Genomic DNA, 19,858 nt, shown 5'->3' with positions numbered 1-19,858 from the left:
GAAAATGGCTTTCACTGCTCAGCAATTCTTCACCAGTTCCTTATTTAAAACCTCTGTGGCACACATTGATGAGAGAGAATTTGACCTGCAGAGCCTCATAGGAGAAAGCAAGGTATGCTGTAGGTCTGCTTTTCAGTCTCCAATTATGAATGCTTTTTACTGATCATATAGATTAGAAATTAAGCTAACAGGACTTTCCTACCTTGAAGAAAGGTCCTGTTTTATGGTATTTCTGCTTATAGAAACTATTTCTCCTGTTTAAATTTGTTCAATTGTGTATTGAGGTCAATTTCCTCCAAGGATAGAATGGCCAACATTGCAAAATTTTCTCTTGCGTGATTTCGGTGTGATTATGAAATTCTCTAGCTACTTTCAGGAATTCCCAAACAGACAAACATTTTTGCCTTGCTCCTTCCCATTTAAGTCCTTGTGAAACACCTTAACACTGTAAATGCAAACGCAGACCAGGCTGGTTCCTGCCTCACAGCAGCTTACAAAGCTGATGGTGAATAACATGCAGCACTGCCAAAGCCCGTCTGTTTTTCCTGCCTCCTCCTCCCAGAAGAATGTGCAGTCTACACATCTTGGTGGGACCAAATCCTATTCCGTTCTGCATAGTTACAGAAGGATTTTCTAAAAGGAGATGCATGGGCCTTGAAGAAGTAATGTGGCGATTCCATATCCCTGATGGATTCAATCCCTTGTTGTGCATGAGATACAGGACAGTTGGGCAAGATAGACAAATGTTTGAATCAAATGGCCATTTTCATGAGTGGAAGGAACAAGTACATAGATACTTATTTTATCTAAGCCCTGTAAGAAGAGATTAAAATTATATATTGTTGTTTGGTGTCTGCAGAGTGTCAGTGTTGCTCTCACTCACTAATGATGCACTGATGTTCATGTTTTATTTCAGTCTTCAGCAAGCTCTCACAATTAACATAAAGAGGGTAATATTTATGCATTAGTTTCTGTATTTGACTTCAGGAAGCAGATGAATAAAACTAAATACATGTCAACTGTTAAACTGTGGGACTTAATACGTTTTTGGAAACAGGCAAGGGAAGTTTTAATTGCATACAGAAAGATTTCAAGATCATTGAGATCATGTCCATATGATACTGATGACTTCAGTTTCCCATATCAAACCACAGAATTTACAGCCAGACACAACACCCATTTTGCTTAGATTATTTCTTTTGAGCAGTAATGACCAGTAATGAAGCAGCCAAAAACCCAGGTGGCACTCCCGAAAATGCACATTTTAGAGCCTTGAGACCTGATCTTGCAGCTGCCAGCTTCACCCTGTGAAAACCATTAGCAGCTGGCTTCACGTCTAGAAAAAGAAAATGAAATATGCTGCATTTTCACGGCCATCAATCAGCAGATGCAGTGCCAAGAAAGCTTCATAACTATGCAGATATTGCCAATTGATATTACAAAAAAAAATATTCCTTTCAGGAGAGAAACACGGAGACAAAAAAACAACAACAACAAAAAAAAACAGACGATCTCAAAGCATACTTGCGTGCATGGGACAGTGCTTCCTTTCTTATTGAGAGGGGAGGGGACTGAAACTAGGAAGCATCTCCACTTTCAGAGGCAGCAGCACTCACCCTGGTACCCAGGGACAGAGGTGGCAGCAGGGGAGTGCTCCTCTGTAGGCCAACTCGACTCCAGACTAGCTTTGCTTGCTGTTAAATCTGCTGTTCTTACCAGGAGGAAAGTTCTGAGAGCAGAAGACCTTAAAATGAAAAATAAAGTTGGGAAAACTAAGATTTATATGATGGATGCAGGCAAACACTGTGGGGAGCAATACAAAAATATAAATAAACAAGAGAGGTTGGTTTTTGTTGCTTCTGTTGTTGGAGTTTTTTGTTTGTTTGTTCTTTAGATTCTGCAAAATGACTGAAAACCGTCAGAAGCCTCACTGATCTTAAATGTTATATTTCCAAAGATTTGTCTGGATATACCCCTTTTTATTATCTTTACTGACTTCCTGACAGAGATACTGAAATGTCTGGCATGACTCACGCTGTGAGCAATCCTTTTGTGAGAACTGAATGAAAACAGACTGATAACAAGGGCAATTTCATTAAAAAAGAAAAAAAAAAAGCTACATGACTGGTTACATGGGATGTTATTGAAATCATGCATGCAGAATGTTAATACTATCTTATTGTTTTAGATCATGTTTTCCATGGCTCAGGAGAAAGTATCTTTGTCAGCTCAGTGGAGAAAGGTTGGAGATGATTGAAGTAAAACAGCAGGAGGAGGCTGATATGATTAAGTCACATAGCCAACTGCCCATGTATAACACAGTAATGGAGGTGAAAGTAGAGGGCAAACTAAAATTAAGTCGAAAGGACACAGGAGACAAAAGGCTACACATATAGGACAAGGAGAGGATGTGCAATGAGCTGATTTGTATAGCAGGCAGAGTGCAAAATTTTCATGCCCTGTATTTAGATATTTCCTGTTAATATTGATGCAAATGGGGTATTAACTTGTGCTGGAACGGACAATCTCCTTAGTGAACACGCATGGAGACAGACATGTTTAATTAATTTTGCAGTCTTGGGCAGAGAGGTCAGACAACAACCCATGAGTAAAATCCTCAGCAGCCAGATTGGACAACAGGAGAAAAAAAGGAAGATTTGGGAGAAAAGCAGGGTCAGCTCTGGACCCACTCTGGAGATTATTCACACTTCTTCAGCAGAAAATAAAGTCTTAATTTTGCTAGAAGCCACCAGGTAAGAGTTTCATTACTGTAGGAAATCTTGGATGTTACAAAGCCAGCATAGTCTAAATTGTTCCCTCTGGGCAGGACGATGCTAGATACAAGTCGTGGAACAACTGGTCATACGAGCCATAGGGCAACCAGGGTGTCAGCACTGCAGTGCTCTCCAAGGAAGAAATGATCCATAAAAAGTCATTAGAAACTTCTGCAGTTTGGAGCAAAGGTTGTCGTGGGTCACATCATGTCAGGCTGGCATTGGGTCCCCAGTAATCTCAAGCAAATGAGTTGGGAAAACAGAGAGCTTGTAGACATGACTTTTGGCAGCCAACTTCATGGCACTGTTTCATCTTTTCTTGGTGCTGTTTCAGCTTGAGGCCTCGGTTCACTTCAAAATAATTTTCACCGATAGTTTACATCATTGTGTACACTCACAAAGAGCTGTGCAATACATGATTACTATGTCCAAATGTTTCCTGAAGACAGCAAGACCACCTGGTACAATCATGTAGTCACCAGACACTACAGAAGGAGGTGATGGAAATTCCTATAAATTTATGTAGTCACTAAGAGCACATGATTCTCTGTCTGTGGGTAAGGAACCACAAAAACAGAGAACAGTAACAGGCTGCTGGTTACCGTCTCAGGGAGCAGGGATCTAACTTCTTTCAAGGCGAGGAAGCACTCCGTGCCTTGGAGAAGCTGACAGGACACTGTCCAGCACTCGTGCTGAAGCAAATATTTTACCTCCTGTCCATTGGCACACAGAGTTGTGATGGGAAGCACTCACAAAACAGGAAACCCAGCGCCAAGGTAGTTTGTGCCACCTTAATTTGTTCCTTGTGCTTGCAAATTACAATTCAGTCTCTGAAGAATGATCATGCACTGAGTTGCTCAAGGACTTGTGCTTCCTTCAGTGCCCAGGATAGATGGTGCTCAATTACTGAGTCAGTAGTTCATGTCTTTCTTATTTGTGAGCATGTGGCTCTAATGCATGTATGCCACAAAATAGCAAAACCCATCTTGGAAGTGCCATTCATTTCCTGATAGGCTTTTTCCTTCTTTATTATAGTAACTGGGTGCTTAATGCACTGTCATTAATTTACCTTCACAGCTGTTGTGGGGTGAAGGGCAAATACTATTAATGTTACCAAAGCAAAGGGAAGTAGTGGAGGTCCATTAACAGGGAAGGAGAACAAATAAAATAACATAGGAAATACCAATGCATTCAAAGTCTGTGTTGCTTCAGCTTTCTTAGAGAAATTTAATTTTGATCAGATATCTAGTATAGTTAATTTTGAGAAGGTAATAGGAATATAAGCCAGAAGAAGGAAAAACAGCTAAAAATGGGTATAACCGGGTTGGCAGTAACTGATGAATCTACCCTGAGTAATAGCCAAATCTATCTGAATCATTAAAAATTGTCTTCAAAAATTTATGGAGAACCTCTGAGATCCAAAGAAGGACAAAGACAGAAGCACAAATTCAGTATTTAATATCAAAAAGTGAAGAAAGGATGATGTGGAATTTAAAAACCAGGCAGACTACCTTCAATGCAGGTTCCTAATGACTCACAACTTGCAGAGTTATTAGGAAAAATTAACAAGAATAAAATTTGTTTCTGAGGGTAGTGCACATAAAGCATACCAGCTCATTAGACCTGTGCACTTGGACTTGAGAGGCCACAGCTGGAGAGCTATGTCTAATTCTGATCATCAAATAAAGCGGGACAAATTGGGTTTAGTTCAGAAAAGGAGCAACAAAGCTAACAAGAGGCCTGCAAATGTGACCTACAAAGACAGTTAAAAGAAATAGGCTTGTTTATCTTAGGGAAGACAGCACTGAAAAAAGGCAGCATTTAGTTTTCCAATATGTGGAGGAGAGAAGGTAGCAGTGGGTTATTTGCTATGTCTGTAGACAGCAAAGGAAGAGAGAGACCAGCCTGATCTTGACACAGATATAGGGTAGATCTTTTCTAACCATGAAGAGAGGTAAGCATTGGGACACCTCATCCACAAAATTGCATTCTCCTGCAGCCAAGAAGGGAGGGGATAGGAAAACCCCTCCGGTGGGTGGCTCAGCAATGCTAAATCCTGCCTCAGCACAGGGGAAAATCAGAAGATGAGGGAAAGCCAGCGTGGATGATTAAGAACAGACTGCACCATATGAACTGACTGGCTTCTCTGAGAGTGCTGCTGGTCTAGTGAATAAAGGGCTGGCGTGAGGTGGGATGTATCCTGGTTTTGCTACCATCTCCAGGCCAACATGCTAATCATTTTAAGGACAGGGAAACGGGGCTAAAATTGTTCCATCCACAGAGATGTCTGACATCTGAACACTGAATATCCCAAAGGGGAGCTGGGCAGGAAACTGCTCTCCCCTTTCATGGAAAATATAGACTTTTCACTCTTTTACACTGGAATGAAACCTAAAACCTTTGAAATGTTTAGTACCAGCACTTAGAGAAGTAAAGGGAGAAAGCTCCTCTAGTGTCCCTCTCCCCTTGCCCATCCCCTAATAGCCGTCAGCCTGGGAGATAACGGCATTAATTTGGGAAGTTTTGCTGGGGTTGACTCAGAGTGGAGACTGAACCTCTCATTTTACAGTCTCTCATGTGCTTTGATCATTCCAAAGTGAAGAGCTTCCTACCTTTTCTTTCCTCCCCCTTTTATTTTCCTCCAGCAATTCCATCCTAAAAATCACACAACCACAACTTCAATGGAAAAATACACTTCTGTGAGAATCTCAGCTGCGGCAAGTCAACATTTTCCAACAGAAAAAATGTTCATCAGAAAGCCTGCAGCCAGCTCCAATATCAAGATCACAGCAGCAGCTAAGCTTTAAGTGCCTCATATTTCTGCATATCAGGGTCGTCAGTCAGGGACCCAGAAAACGAGGAGCACAGAAGTAATGATCACCTCTGACATGGCTGGAGTGACTTATCCGGTGTGACATAGGCCCCGTGGCAGCCATATCAATCAACTCCTCAGGGCAGCTTTCTCAGAGTCTTTTTTTCTTTGAAACATCAATATTAGCTAACATTTTTAAACGCTGTCATCTGTTTCAGTCAATCTTATTCTTCATAAATTAAGTCTCTTTCTATTGGCAAAGCTGGAGGTTATTTGATGCTATCAAGCATCAAGAGGACAACTGTATGAAGGAACAGCATCCTTTCCCTTGCTACTTATATTTGCTTGTCTGAGAAATATGTGCAGTGGCAGAATATTCATTTCTACCCCAGCAAGAGAGTCAGCAACAGTTCTGATGGCCCAGCCCAATATAAAACACCTCTTAGCTGTTTTAAAAAGTTTAACTTTCAAAATATTTGCAGGATAAAAGATTGGATTTTTTAGGTAGTTTGATCTTTCTACCCAACTTTCTACTTATTTTTTTCCTCCTTCATAACATTTGGATTATTTAGATAAAATCTTAATGGGTAAAGCTAATGCTTTTCCAGCCTATCCATGCAATTGCCTTGATGCATTTATATGCAATAATCTCACAAAGAGCTTATACTTTTCACTTTTATCAGCCAAAAAGCATATTGGAATTAACATATGGTATCTCACTCTATTCACTTTATACCAATTCCAAATACTCAGGGGCAAGTTGTTAGCAGACAGAAAGTAAAACAGGCATGCAACATCCATGCCAAACCCTAAGCAGATAAGGGTATGAACAAGCTCCCCCTTGTTGGTGAGCAGCGGGGACTGTTCAGAGCACTCTCCTCAGAGGGACTGTGCAGATAGACCTTTGGGGCAGCACCTGAGGGCCTGAGGAAAAGAATTTGCAAGGTTCATAGGGAATTTCTGAGAGCTGCTCAGAAAGATAAATTCTGCATCAAACCAACACACTCTACACAGAGCACAGACTAACAATGGTAACATCTCTAAAGTCCACATATATTATCCCACGTGTGGAAAATGGGATTCTGTATAATCCATGGTGCATGGTGTTAAACACGGATGGATTATGCGACCTTCCCCAGTCCTTTCCTGCCCTATTTTCTTGGACCTTGTATTGTGTTGCCCAAGTGTCTTGTAGTTTCGTGCTGCTGGCTCAGGCTAGACATTCGGACAACAGGGACAGGCAGTCTGTTTCCCCCATGTATTTCTTGCCTTCTCCTTCTACCAAGGTTTTGTCTCCTAGACAAGGATTTTTTCCCTAAATTCTCACTGACATTGTTGGCGGGGCTAACCCAGCTATAGTGTTTATTTTACTTAGGCCAGAAGAAATGATTAATCACTTTGTTTATTCTCTTTAATCTTAATGCTGTGTGTTAGCAGTTCCAAGTCCTACTTAGTCTGGCAGAAAAAAAAAGCAACCCTTATTTTAGCTATTATACATAGATATACCTACCTTATAAAAAATAAATAATTAAAAAAAATAAAAAGCAGACTCTTCCACTGTATCAACATATACCATATGCACACATGAATATGATCACAAACTAGCTCTTTATGTCCTGTTCTCATGTCATTTAATGACTATTTGCAGAGCCTTTTGCAGAGATGGAGTGCCATTTCTCATGAAATCATAGCCAAAATAACCTTCTGCTGTAAGAAAACTTTGAAAGGATATTGGTTATTCAAAATTACTGCAAATTATTATTGGAAATAAGATTAAATCTGTATAAAACTCTATGTCATTCTTGGCATACACCCATGAAGTCCATGGATGATCCTCAGAAAAAGTTTGCCTTGAAAGAGAAAAGGTCATTTTTCCTAACTTAGAAGAGGATTTTAAATGATGCAATGCATTCCAAGAATAGGACTGAGAAGAATATTTGAAAGCTGCAATCCCATGATCAGAGTGATAATGTTTTGGGTCCCAGATTAAAGAGAAATATTCAGCTTTGAAGTACTCTTTGTAGTCAAGGAGTCATAATGAATAAGTAACAAATATTAAGAAATGAGTTTGAGAGAAATACAGAGAAATATAGATGGTTCAGGTGGCCATTTCAAGTCAGAGCTACTTTATTATCTATATTAGGATTTTCCAGTGATGGAGATTCTAATGGCAGGCCAGACTTACCAGCAACATGATGGAATCTGTGTTATGTCTATGAAGATCTATGACCCTTGCATCCTTAGGTACCCTTGCATACCTTTTAAGGATCCCTTTTATGGATACAAGAATGCAGGAAAAGCAGTTGTCTTTCCAGACTGATGAAGTCTGTGTTTTGCTGCTGAAGGAGTATGTAAAAATGTTTTCAGGTCACATACAGATCCAGAGCATTTTGGATTCATAGCTAGAGGAGTCATATTTATGTGGCTGATCACTACAGCGTGGGAGATAAATCAGAATTAGACATCCTTGCTTGAGGAAGAGGACAGGGGAATCCATCTATTATAGAAGGACCATCAAGGGAGCAGAGTGGTCTCCTTGCCTCACATTCCCATGCAAGCACTGTAGCAAAAAATTATAGATAAGAAGGATTATCATGAAGAGCAGCAGGCTGTCCCTCTTTTCAGCACTTGTCATGCCAAAAATATCTCTGTGCTTTTTACACTGGGTAATCAGGTTTGGGATAAGTGTCATGCCAAGATGCACTTCATTCTCCAATATGTTTATGTGGTGCTGTGTGTACGCTTTGCTTTCCCAACACCAGAACAGTAGGAGCTGTGTAACATCCAGCTTGTAGAATGACGAGGTCTTGCAAGAGACCTGTACTTTGGATCTGGCTGTCCTGCAGTCAGGGCAAGGAATATGAAAGAATAAAGAGTAACGGCTCGTCATAGGCAGCAGTTAATGTGAAGGAAGGCAATCAAGATAGAGAAAATGAAAAGACGAAGACTGTGTACCTTGGAGCAAACCCAGCTGACACGAGCTCCCTCGGCAGAGAGTTTCCAGTGAACAGAGCTGGCAAAAATGGCATTGCTGATGCTTTTCTTACATCATCAGGATCTACTGTAGCTTCATCTTGAAAGTGACAAACTATCTGGACTAGAGAAGAAGAAGCACATTAAAAAAAAAAAAGTTTAAATATGTCCTTTCAAAATCTTCAAAAATGACTCAATCCTTCCTGTTTCCAAGATATTTCATTTCAGGCTGAACAGGAGTTTAGTGTGATGTACAGTTATTATCATTCTTTCCTTCTGATTTTAGAAATTCTATTTCTCTGTAAAAACTGAAAGGTTTTAGTTTAGATTGAAGTAAACCACTTTTCCTCACTAGACCAGTGAATTGCAAATCATCTAATTAGTAAATTTTCCTAGTGCCTGTAACATCTGTTCAACAGTTGCCTTTTCCAAAATTTACTACAGCATAGTATTATAGCAGTGTCTCTCTGTCCCTCCTACATGCAATCTTTTCCTTTCTGTGTTGCTCTGGGTGTTGTCTGTGCTCATGTTATTGCAACAGAAAAATGTAGAACATTAGCATCTGTTAATCCTTTTATACCCCAGGTCTTCACATGTTTGGCCAACTCTGCTTTGCATTGTGCCTGTCTGTGTCTGGAATAGCCTCAAAATTCCAGATATGGCTAAATAACCCAAAGCGTAGCTGGGCCCCGCGGTGCTGCTGGAAGGTTATTTTAGAATTAAGATAATTCAGTGGTTTAAGTGTGTTTGCTGGATCCCTAGGAGGAAACTTTTATCCCAGTTTGCAGGGATTTAGCCATTCAGTTGTTATTAATATTGAGCCATACTGCTGAATCTACATGTTCTGTAAGGAAATAACCTAGATTTTAGTGCTTTCTTTTACACTTATTTCAGCAAATAATGGAAAGGATGAAATGAAATTCATCCTTAGCCTAGAATTTTACTGTGGCATGTCAGAGAAGGCATGAGAGGTTAAAAATAGCTACCAAAGACCTTCACAGTAAGTTCGGACCCTGGCTTTTCTTTCACACCACATTTGAAAGTAATATGTGAGTAAAAGTGAGAATTGTAGTTCCTGACAAAAGGTTAAGTTGGGGGTAAGTGAGCAAATTGTGGGGGCTGAAATCATAAAGGGAAAAGTAAAGTCATCTCAGTCCTGAGACCCCAGGCATGAGGGCTGGGTGTTCTGGTGTTCGTCAAACAAAAACACAGATCTGTCCTCAACATGCTTTGAGTGAGAGACAACAAGCCTTGTACTGCGTACTTCTGTTGATGAAAAGCTTCACTTTGGACTGCTGAGACTGAAACATGCCAAACACGGTCAGCTGCAGACTCAGTCTAGCCAATGCAAGAGTCAAAAAAAATAGAACACAACAATAAAAAACAACCAAACACTAAAAATCCTCCCCCCCCCCCCCCCAAAAAAAAAAGTCAATTCGACATTGATTTTTTAGTATGTAGGGAAAGTCTTTGAGGCACATGATGATGCCATTTTTAACCATCCTTTGTCTCAATCAGTAGATAACTTTGAACTTTATTCATAGCAAATGAAATTTGAAGAGTGAAAGTTGCTTGAATGGCATGGGACAAGAGTGAGGGTTAAGTATGATTATTTGTTCATACTACAGTGCAGAATAAAATACCTCTCTCACCTCTAAGATGAGAGAATACACTTATCCAGAGCAGTTCAGCTTGAATGGTCTATGAGCAGCCTTTTTCCGTGATGTAGAGCTTGTGGGCAAGGAAGGCAGGAGGGCAGAGAAATGCCTAAATTCTCCCATTGTGACTGGAGCTAGTGGCAGCAGACAAACCTTGCCCTTCCTTGGAGGGCGTTTGCACCTACCTCCATCCCTTCAGAAATCTGCTCCGTGAAAACTTCTCCTACAGTTAAGTGCCTCTGCCTGACATTCCCTTCCCTATATTAACAAAAAAAAAAAAAAAGATATTTTATGTTTAATTATAGCCAATATGCAGTAGTTGGGGCAAAGCACAAACTGGTTTTAATATGCTTTGGAGTGGGGAAATGAGCCCTGTTTTCTGCTCTGCAGGGTGATCATGAGGCAGCAGAACATTTGGTATCAGACCTGTAGCTTTTGCTGAAATTATGCATTTTATAAACACAATTGAATATGTATTGGTGCAGAGAGAGAAAAATAAAAGAAAAGGAAGGGAAATAGTTTTGAAAGCTGGATAAGTCAGCTTGTTCTTGTTTACAGACTATATAAAAGAGAGCAGTTTCAGTGGGAGAGGGATCTGCCAAGGTATAAACAATTGTTTGAGCACTGCCCAGTACATGGCAGAACTGGTTTCAGGTCAGGGAAAAGCAGCCAGCTCCAAATGCACCAGCAGAGCCTAAATCCAGTAGACAATGCCCACAAGTCATCCCCCTTCCTCTCATCTGTTTGTTTGCCCTTTGCAGCTCTTCCACCGGGTCTGTTCTGCACCCTGTGCTCTGAGCACATCCAGTGCCTCTCTGAGCATATGCGCCTGCAAACAATATTCATACAACTCAGTTTGACATCAAGGCTAAAAAGGTTAATGGGATCCTCATTTCCAAATGTAGAAAAACAAACTGTGGAGAATAAAAAATAGAAAGCCCTCTTGAGGTCACCTATGAATAAATGTGAACAGGTGTAAGGTCTGCATAGCAGCATGTGACAGCACCACTTCTCACAGTCTATCACAGGCAAAACCGTCTTTATTAATGGGCTCACAGGTGTGTTATTCAAACTGTGGTGTTAAGACCATCATCGCATTTCTGTAATGTTGCACCCACACATTTAATACTGTAGGAGACATGATAGTCAATAGCACACATGGGACTACAGCTGACTTGTATAGTGGTTTCGAGGTGTAGGTCCACAGTGTGACTTCTGGAGTGCTCTGTAACTGCTTCAGTGGGAGCTAAACCTTCCCTGAACTGAATTAATACTAAAAATAAATAAATTAATTAAAATGAGGTGCCAGGTCTTTCATGCTAAGTTTTTTTGTGTCAGATGTTGGCAGGTGCCAGACAGATCTACCTGCACAAAACCTCTCTTCTCTGGACAACTCATAAAACACAGAAATGACCAAAGCCTGACATTCACCAGGTTACACATAATCAAATTTTACAAGTTTCAAAAGCAACTCAACAATGACTGCAAATTGTTAAAGAATAAAGTAGCAAATGATAAATTGATTGCCTGCTGTTTCTTTGTGTACTAATTTGTGTTATGGCTTTCCAATCTGAAATTGCTTGAGTAGATTTCTGTTGTTTGTTGCCTTTTTTTTTTTTTAATCTCAAATTGCAAATGAAATTACTGTGGTAAACTGAATGCATCAATTGTAATGAAGAATTGATCAATTGTTATGTTGTAGGGCTTTTCTAAACAGTGATTTCTAGCCTATCTTCTTAAGATGAAAATTACAGTTATTAGTCAATTACCAAGTAAGAATGCAAAATCAAGTCTGTTTTTTGATAATCTTTTGATAGATAGATGGAAGAAAATCTGATATAGTGCATGTATGTCTATAAACACCTTGTTTTACCTATGGATGGTGATACACAGATAATATTTTTGTTGAATTATCCATTATCAGAAGCATTAAGCTCTGACTACTTCTTCCTTCAGTAATACTGCTTTTTGTACCATCTTTTTCAATAAAAGGTATAGCTCTATTTTATAAGCTAAAAGTCTGTGCTCACTGTTATCAGGCAAGAAGGAGGTGGAGGAGTTAGAATTGAAAGCTCAGCATGGAAATGGCTCCATAGAAATAAAAAATTACTAAGATTCTTCTTGTCTGGTACTGTGTTATCAGTGTCTAAGAAAAAGAGAGTGGTTCCCATCAAGAATACTTCATCCAGCAATCTGATTTTATTTTATTTATTTTCTAAAGAACTACAAAGTGCCGGTGCTGCACCTCCTGCAAAAAGCACTGACAACACATAAGCTGTGGTGGGGGAAAGCCCGTCCCATCCCATCCCATCCCATCCCATCCCATCCCATCCCATCCCATCCCATCCCATCCCATCCCATCCCATCCCATCCCATCCCATCCCATCCCATCCCATCCCATCCCATCCCATCCCATCCCATCCCGTCCCATCCCGTCCTGTCCTGTCCCGTCCTATCCTGTCCCGTCCCGTCCCATCCCGTCCCATCCCATCCCCACATGCAAAACCCCCACAAAGCCTGGCTGACCAACAGGGGATAAAGCTGGTTTCCCAGATCCGAAGACCTTCTTCTGAGGACATAACTCTCCCCTGTAAATTTGGAATTGTTTTTAAGAGAGCATACATTTCAAACCACACAAAACTACACTGTGATTAGAGTTAGTTCAGTGTAAATGAGAAAAATTCAGTTGGTTTACCTTCTGCACGGCTGATCCTGATCAAAACACATCTGCCTATAATATGCACCATATGGGGCAACAATTGTCTTGTATTTATTCCTCTGCCTCCCTAATCCCCTGTGTCCTCTGCAAGCGTGCATATCTGTATCTGCAGCTCTAGCTAGATGCCCAGAGAAAGGCATCTTGCCTTACGCACATATAATTATGGAGATGTTTTTCTTATTATGGTAATTATATCCTAAAAGACTGTGCAGGTAGCAGCTGTAAATGTAATGAAGGCTCAGTTGATACCAGCTGAACTAGATTCTCTTTTATATCAAAAAGCAACTTATAACTGAAGTCCTTATAGATTCCTGGAACCCTGCTATGTTTATGTATGCTTCTGTTACACCTGGTGAATTAGCACAGATCTATGGAGCAACCAAAACAAGAGAAACCTAAACAAAAATGAAAATTTGTACCCGCTAGAACAGTGAGTGGAGACTGACTTCCACTAAATAAAATGAGTAAATGTATTTCTGGAGTGGTTTTCATGTATAGGTGCTGAAAGCCTTCCTCTTTCATGATACAAACCGGTGCCAACAGGTCTTTTTCAAGTACTAGGTGCACAACGGGCGGCATCCAGCTGTGCAAGATTCCCTCGAAATATCACCATGGCTAAAGGAAACTGTTGGCTAAAGCTGTGACCATTCTGTTTCTATAGCAGGAAGGAGCTATTGAATTTTAATATTAAAGTTGATTACAGCTGTATGTACAGAAACTGTACCTTCCGAACACTGAAGAAACAAACTCTGAGGATCACTGATAAACTTGGTTTCTCTAAATCTACTACACATAATGTCGCACTTGCACGGTTGGGAGTACACAGCTTTGTCTTATCACACTGGCCAGGCAGACCTCTGACTATTTCTAGCTCATGACCTTTTATTTTAATATTTTTAAATCCATCCAAAGTGCAATAACGCCTGTGGAGTGTTTCTGCATTCTCTGTGCTATGTGCTCGAGCCCATTCGGTGCTGACTCTCCAAGTTTCGAGGAGTGGGCAGCCTATGAGCGGATGAATGGATGGGGTCAATAGGAACTGGATCTTGGTCAGGAGGTGGTGAGATCCTTCTAGGGCTGTGCTTTAGTTGGGAAATGGAGCGTGTCCATGTACAAGCAAGGAGAGCATTGCCGCAGAACAGTAATGAATAAAACCTTACTGAGAAGGCAAGAGCAAACCAAACCATTCTTCCTAAATGTCAAAGCCCTGACAGAAAAGCCCATTATAAACGTGTGAGGAGCGTGTGGCTGCTGAAAACACTATTGTGCTGGTGAAAGGAATGAATAATAGCAATGAATAATAGCAAAACAATAACAGGAAAAATTGCCTCGTCACCCTGCATACATTAGGAACTAAATCACACCCAGGATGTACGCAGGAATCTGGCATTTGGCAGTGCTCAGCTGCCTTCAGCTGGAGTCCCCTTATCTTTCTGCCAGTCTTTGCTGCATCCTGGATTCACTGACAATAAGTTAGCGGTGACATGTTCTCCAACGCTATATCATCCACATGCAGAATTAAGCTGAAGAAGTGGGGGAAATGTGTCCAAAATTCAGCATTTACCAAGGGAGCAGTCTGGAAAAATGTGTGGCTCTCAAATTGTAATTAGCCCACATCACAGTTTAGGCATGGAAACAACTCCAACTCTCAAAGGGGTAAACCATGGAAATCAAATTTCCATCTGAATAGAGCCCAGTGGGTTCTAAAATCAAAACATGAGTTTGTTTTTGCTACTGCTATTTAGGAAAGCTACATTTGCAAGTGTATGTTCAACTGAGATTAGGAGGTGAGAACAAACCTTTTCATATTGTTTCATTTTTTCATTATGAGGAATGAGAGCAAAATAGACCAATCAATAACAATAATTATAATTTTCTTTTTATTGATTACTCCGAAGTCCTTAAAGGCATCACCATTAACTTAAAGATAACTTGAGGAAATTTATGAGGTTTTAAATTCTCTTCTGACATAGCAATAGTAAGTGATTTCTATATTCAGATGCTGATGTTTTCTGTCTCTGAAGCCAAGCCAGAATTAGTGGGGATGAAATTGGTAAAATTTAATAGAGTAATTGACACAATTTGACTGTTGTTTTTTCTAATTGGCACATTCAATAGATGAGGCTACATTTCACCAAGCAATGACACTACAGATTTCCTCTGTCTTGTCCAGCCTCCTGATATTTTTTACCATGTGTTCTCCCTGTCGTGAAATTGCCTCTTGGTGAGAGATGCCAGATAGAGAGTCCAGGAAAGAGAAACATTTCAAAAGACAGCACATCTTCTCGAAACTTCTTTGCTCACCCAGGTCATTTGGTCCCTAGTGTGTTGTCGTCCCCAAAAGGAAATATGAGGTTCCCTCATCATCCCTGTTTATGGAGTGCAGAACAAATCTCTTTGCTGAACATCTCCTGTCACAGTGCTCCAAACTCCATGTTAAGCTGCCCAGAAGTTCCTCAGACTTTGCTCACCTTTCTTTCAGGGACCTCTTGTTGTCACTTACTTTGTTGGCCTTTCTTGACACTTCTTCTGTTCCTGTGTAAGATACTTGTCCATCTCTATCTGCGTACTCCTGTGGAGCTCATAGCTCATTATTCTGCAAAGCATTCAGGGGAAACACAGGACAGAGGAGAGGTTGCATGTAATCAATTCCTCTTTTCTAAACCACAAATTAAAAATAGAAATGCAAGCCCATATAAGAGATACTAGTATGAATAAATAATTGTTTTCCCTGGAATTGAATGCTGGCCCCTGTTTTGTCAATAGCATATTGCGTTACTTCGCAGGAGACCAGAATGATAAGTGACGTTCCCAGGCAAATGAAACTTGGGTACATCACACAGACAGCATCTTTAGATTGTAGGAGGATTTTTTTTCAATTGCACTTTCTCTCAGGGCTAAATCCTTTGTGTTGAAAAAAAAAAAATAACAATTCCCTAAGAATTAAGCAATATACTCACTAATTCTGCCTGGTGGGAGTAATATGTAGTAAGAGTTTCAGTTGCACATACTGTAAGTAGAAAATTTCAAGGGTAAAGCATAAAGCATCCATAGGACTGAGAGGAGAAAGAAAGGGATGTGTTCCCACTTCGCTACCTCTGTCATTTGTGCTTGGACAACTCTGCAGCAGGAAATACTACAGACTCTTTTTTCAAAATGTATCAGGTCCCTAGAGCTGAACAGTCTAAAGCCTGCCTTAAAAGCATGCTTATTGTATAACAAATACATGTGAAACTATCTTTAATTGTGTGCTGAGTTGCCCCGGTTACCAGAAGACACCTTATTTTCAAACAGTGTAATATCTAATGGAAAATGTTAAGCAGCAGATGCCTAGAAAACCACATTCCTGCTTGGCCTGATTTTTCTTCTTATTCTGTCTGTTACTCAGTCCAAATAATATGTATGAAAAATGTTGTCTTCTTTCCAGTGGGTGCTCAGTCTCTTCCTAGGTCAAATTTTCTATAATTACATTCGTTTTACACAAAGGTTCATTTGTTCATTTATCTCTATCAATTTCATTCTACGAACAAAATATGACTTGTTCAAGAACTAGCCATTATGAGTATGTGGTGTTTATCCAATGATCTTCGTTATTAGTTCAGTAGGAGGTTCTTCTGCTTCTGAATTATCTGAAAATAGCTTTATTTATTAGTTATCATAGTTTTCATAAAATTATTATGTTTTACCTACCAGAGGAGCATGAATGTTTCAAGCATTTTTTTATAGTGGTCATATTCATATTCACAACAAATTCCTGTCTCTGAATAATTTTAGAAATAAAAATTCTCTCGTCAACATGTAGAATAATTGTGTTAAAATGGTAGCAAATATTGGTGAAATAAGGCAGTGACTTCTGTCTGTAATAAACTGTCAGATGTTTCTTAGCTACAAATGCCTTATCTATTAATTGTACATCTGTAGCTTGCATCCACCAAAAGAAACTTTTAGATGTTATCAGATCGGTGTCTTCTACTGTTATACTGAATACATCCATTAGCAGCTTGGAAAGAATTTGTCTTTCCCAGTGTCTGCCTTCCTTTTCTGCCCAAACTCTCTTTCAACATATGGTAAATCATCCTATTGGGAAGCAGACGGCACTTCAGAAGCTTTCACCTGAGCTCTGCTACATCAGCGAAATACAGCCACCAGGCATGGAAGTGGCCGCCGATGAAAAGTTTTCCTTCTGTCTCTGAGACAAGAAGAGAAGAAAGCCAACACAGCCTTGGTCTGCCACTGATTTGGAGGTACAGCTTAATACCCTAGGCATTTTGGAATAACTTTCCAAAATGAAAATATTTCATAAGTTTTCTGTGAAGAGAAATTCAAACACTCAGGAAAATGTATTGTTCCACTATGGATTTTAGAATAATAATAAGAAAAAAAAAAAAGGCAGAAAACCTGAAAATCTGCCAGATCTGCCAGGGAGAGATTGCACAAGATAACCATACATCATACAAACCTCAAAAAGAAAAAAAAAAAAAAAAAGGATTTTCACTTGTAAGTTTAAATATATATATATATATATATATCTCCACATTCGTATATACACATGCGTGTCGCTGTGTACCTACATACACATACGTGTGTGTATTTCAGATGCCACGCTTCGGAAGCTCCCTGGCCCCTCTTCTCCTTGGCCGGGTGCGAAGACACGTGGGAGCCCTAGGGCCAGCCTGGGCTGGGAATTTCTCTTTCCCAGCCACAGGACAAACACAACACATCACCAAATTCTGCTGTTGGTTCCTACTATCTGAATCAATCACCAGGCTTTCATTCACCCTCCACACAAAAATTATTTTGCGTTCTGCCAGCTATTTCCTGGAGCTTTAGGATGCCCTTTAAATATATTGTGTGGCTGGCACCGCTTTACCCAAGACAAACATGCACCTCAGGCTTGCGGACTATATTTCTTCCAGGGTTTTCGAGCTGCAATCACCTATTGATATTATTTGATTTGCTGCTGCTATTCAAAGCAAACAAACAAAATCTCAGAGCTTCGTAAACCTTTCTCTGCGTAAGCCACTGATATTTGCTGGGAGCGAGAGCGACAGGCAGAGCTGTATCACACCCGCTCCCGCCTTCCCTCAGGAATAAAAGCAAATGTTTAGTGAATGATTTCCTTTCAAGTCTTCAGCCTGCTGTTCCAATGTTCCTGGTGTCCCTCCCCACCGTGGGCATCAGATGGAAGGGACATGTGTCCGTTGTGGCTGCCTGAGAGTCCCTGCAGCAGCATCTGTTCCACCAGTGTCACTGCCCAAGAGGTGCACTGTTGGGTAACCCCCCGCAGACAGGCTTCTGGGCTGACACCCCAAGTGTCTCCCTGCATGCCTGTCTTCCCCCAGCTGTGGACACATCAGTGCTTCCTTCAGCTGCCAGCCAAACCCTAATTCCCCAGCAGCATGTCATGCACAAAATGCCACATCAGATAGTCACATTCTGCTCATTTTCCATGAGATATTTCCAGACGCTTGTGCCTTCCACAGGCAGCTCTCCTCTCCCTGGCCAGCCCACAGCCCTCTGATATTTCATTTACATATAACAACTTCCCCCACATTCACGTCATGTGGATCTTGACCTCTGTGGCACTGATGGCAGCTTTCCTTATGGCTTCAATGCAGACAGATTTCCCTCGCAAGACTTGCTGTATTGTTCCACCACAGATACACTACTGCTGTTTTCACTTAGCAGCTGCAGCAGGTACTGGTTTTGTTTGCTCTGAATGTGTCAGAAAGGAGCTGTTTGGTGCCTCTTTGCAGCACGTTGCTGCCGCAGATTTGCTGGGTTTAAACCAAGTGCTTGCAGTCTAGCGAAGTGAGCAAATCTGGATGTCTGAGCAACAGCTGCTGGCCCACACAGAGGGTGGCGGTGGCACAAGAAGCAGCTCTTTGCAGGAGACTAAAGCAAATTAACTGTACAGGTTTCTCATATGTAAAGAAATAAATATATCCTTTTAAAGGCAATCTATCCTGCACACAGCTACTCCGTACAAGACATGGACTTGTGGGGGACTGTAACCCCCACAGCAGGAGGGACAGTTGGGATATTGAGCTCTTATCACTGTACACAAAGCTGACATCTCCACCTGATTTTTGCATGAAATACAAATTACCAGGGGCCTTCCTCTGGTTGTCATGTAGCTGCAGTCACCAGGAGGTACGGGCAGGCATCCCGCAGCCCATGAGCCACCAGCAGGGCCCTACCATATCTTCTTTAAATAACATTTTCATGATATAGTTTGATTACAGCACTGCCTTTATTATTTCTTGTGGGAAAGACAGTACTAATTAACTTGTATCATGGCCTGCAATTTACATGTTAAAGTTTACCCTGATTCTGATATATGGCTATAATCAGCATTTTACAACAGGAGCTCGATAATTGAGGTGTTGGGCTGCTGATGGCTTGCTGCAAAACCTGGGTGGGCTTTGGTTCAAGCTTACTCCTGCTCACAGGGCTTCACAAACATGCTTTGCAGGACTTGTTTTCATGGCTGTTGTCCCACATACTGCTGGTTAGTGGGTGAACACCCGTCTCCTGACCGACCTATCCTGCCTCCCCTCCCGTTACTCTAACTCCCTTCATGCCCTTTGCATGCCCCATCCACAGCATTAAACAGCTCTAATGTTAACATGCAAGGCAGCATTTTCTAAACTACTGCAAACAAAACTACGGGAAGGATGAAAAATAATTAGCCATGTCTCAACGTCTAATATATTTGCATTGTTTAGACAGAGTACTTAATCATTGGTAAGACCACAACATACTGTGTGAATTTGGATTATTACTAATACACTTCGAGCAGAAGGTTATTAATTATTTAAATGAATTATTTGATATTATTGTTACCGAGAAACTGAATGTTATTAATTATATTACAAGGGTCTCACAGGATTCCTGTGCCAATACTGTGTATAGAGCCACA

The 19,858-nt window shown here is 40.7% G+C and overlaps 1 protein-coding gene across 6 annotated transcripts in view; it reads left to right on the top strand.

The window, feature by feature from the left end:
* The window catches only part of LOC106041006 (von Willebrand factor D and EGF domain-containing protein-like), a 177,936-nt gene that overhangs the window by 16,041 nt on the left and 142,037 nt on the right, over positions 1 to 19,858 (top strand). Inside the window, exon 2 of one of the 6 annotated variants that reach the window (XM_066999142.1) lies at positions 2,576 to 2,753. The exons of the other annotated variants lie outside the window; for them this stretch is intronic. The gene's annotated coding sequence lies outside the window, so the exon portion shown is untranslated. The remainder of the gene's footprint in view (positions 1 to 2,575; positions 2,754 to 19,858) is intronic. 6 annotated transcript variants of the gene reach the window in all.

This window comes from Anser cygnoides, chromosome 6 (assembly GCF_040182565.1).
Source record: "Anser cygnoides isolate HZ-2024a breed goose chromosome 6, Taihu_goose_T2T_genome, whole genome shotgun sequence".
In the NCBI taxonomy this organism is placed as follows: domain Eukaryota; kingdom Metazoa; phylum Chordata; class Aves; order Anseriformes; family Anatidae; genus Anser; species Anser cygnoides.
Note: the sequence above shows the minus strand (reverse complement) of the source record. Positions and strands in the feature narration are given on the sequence as shown.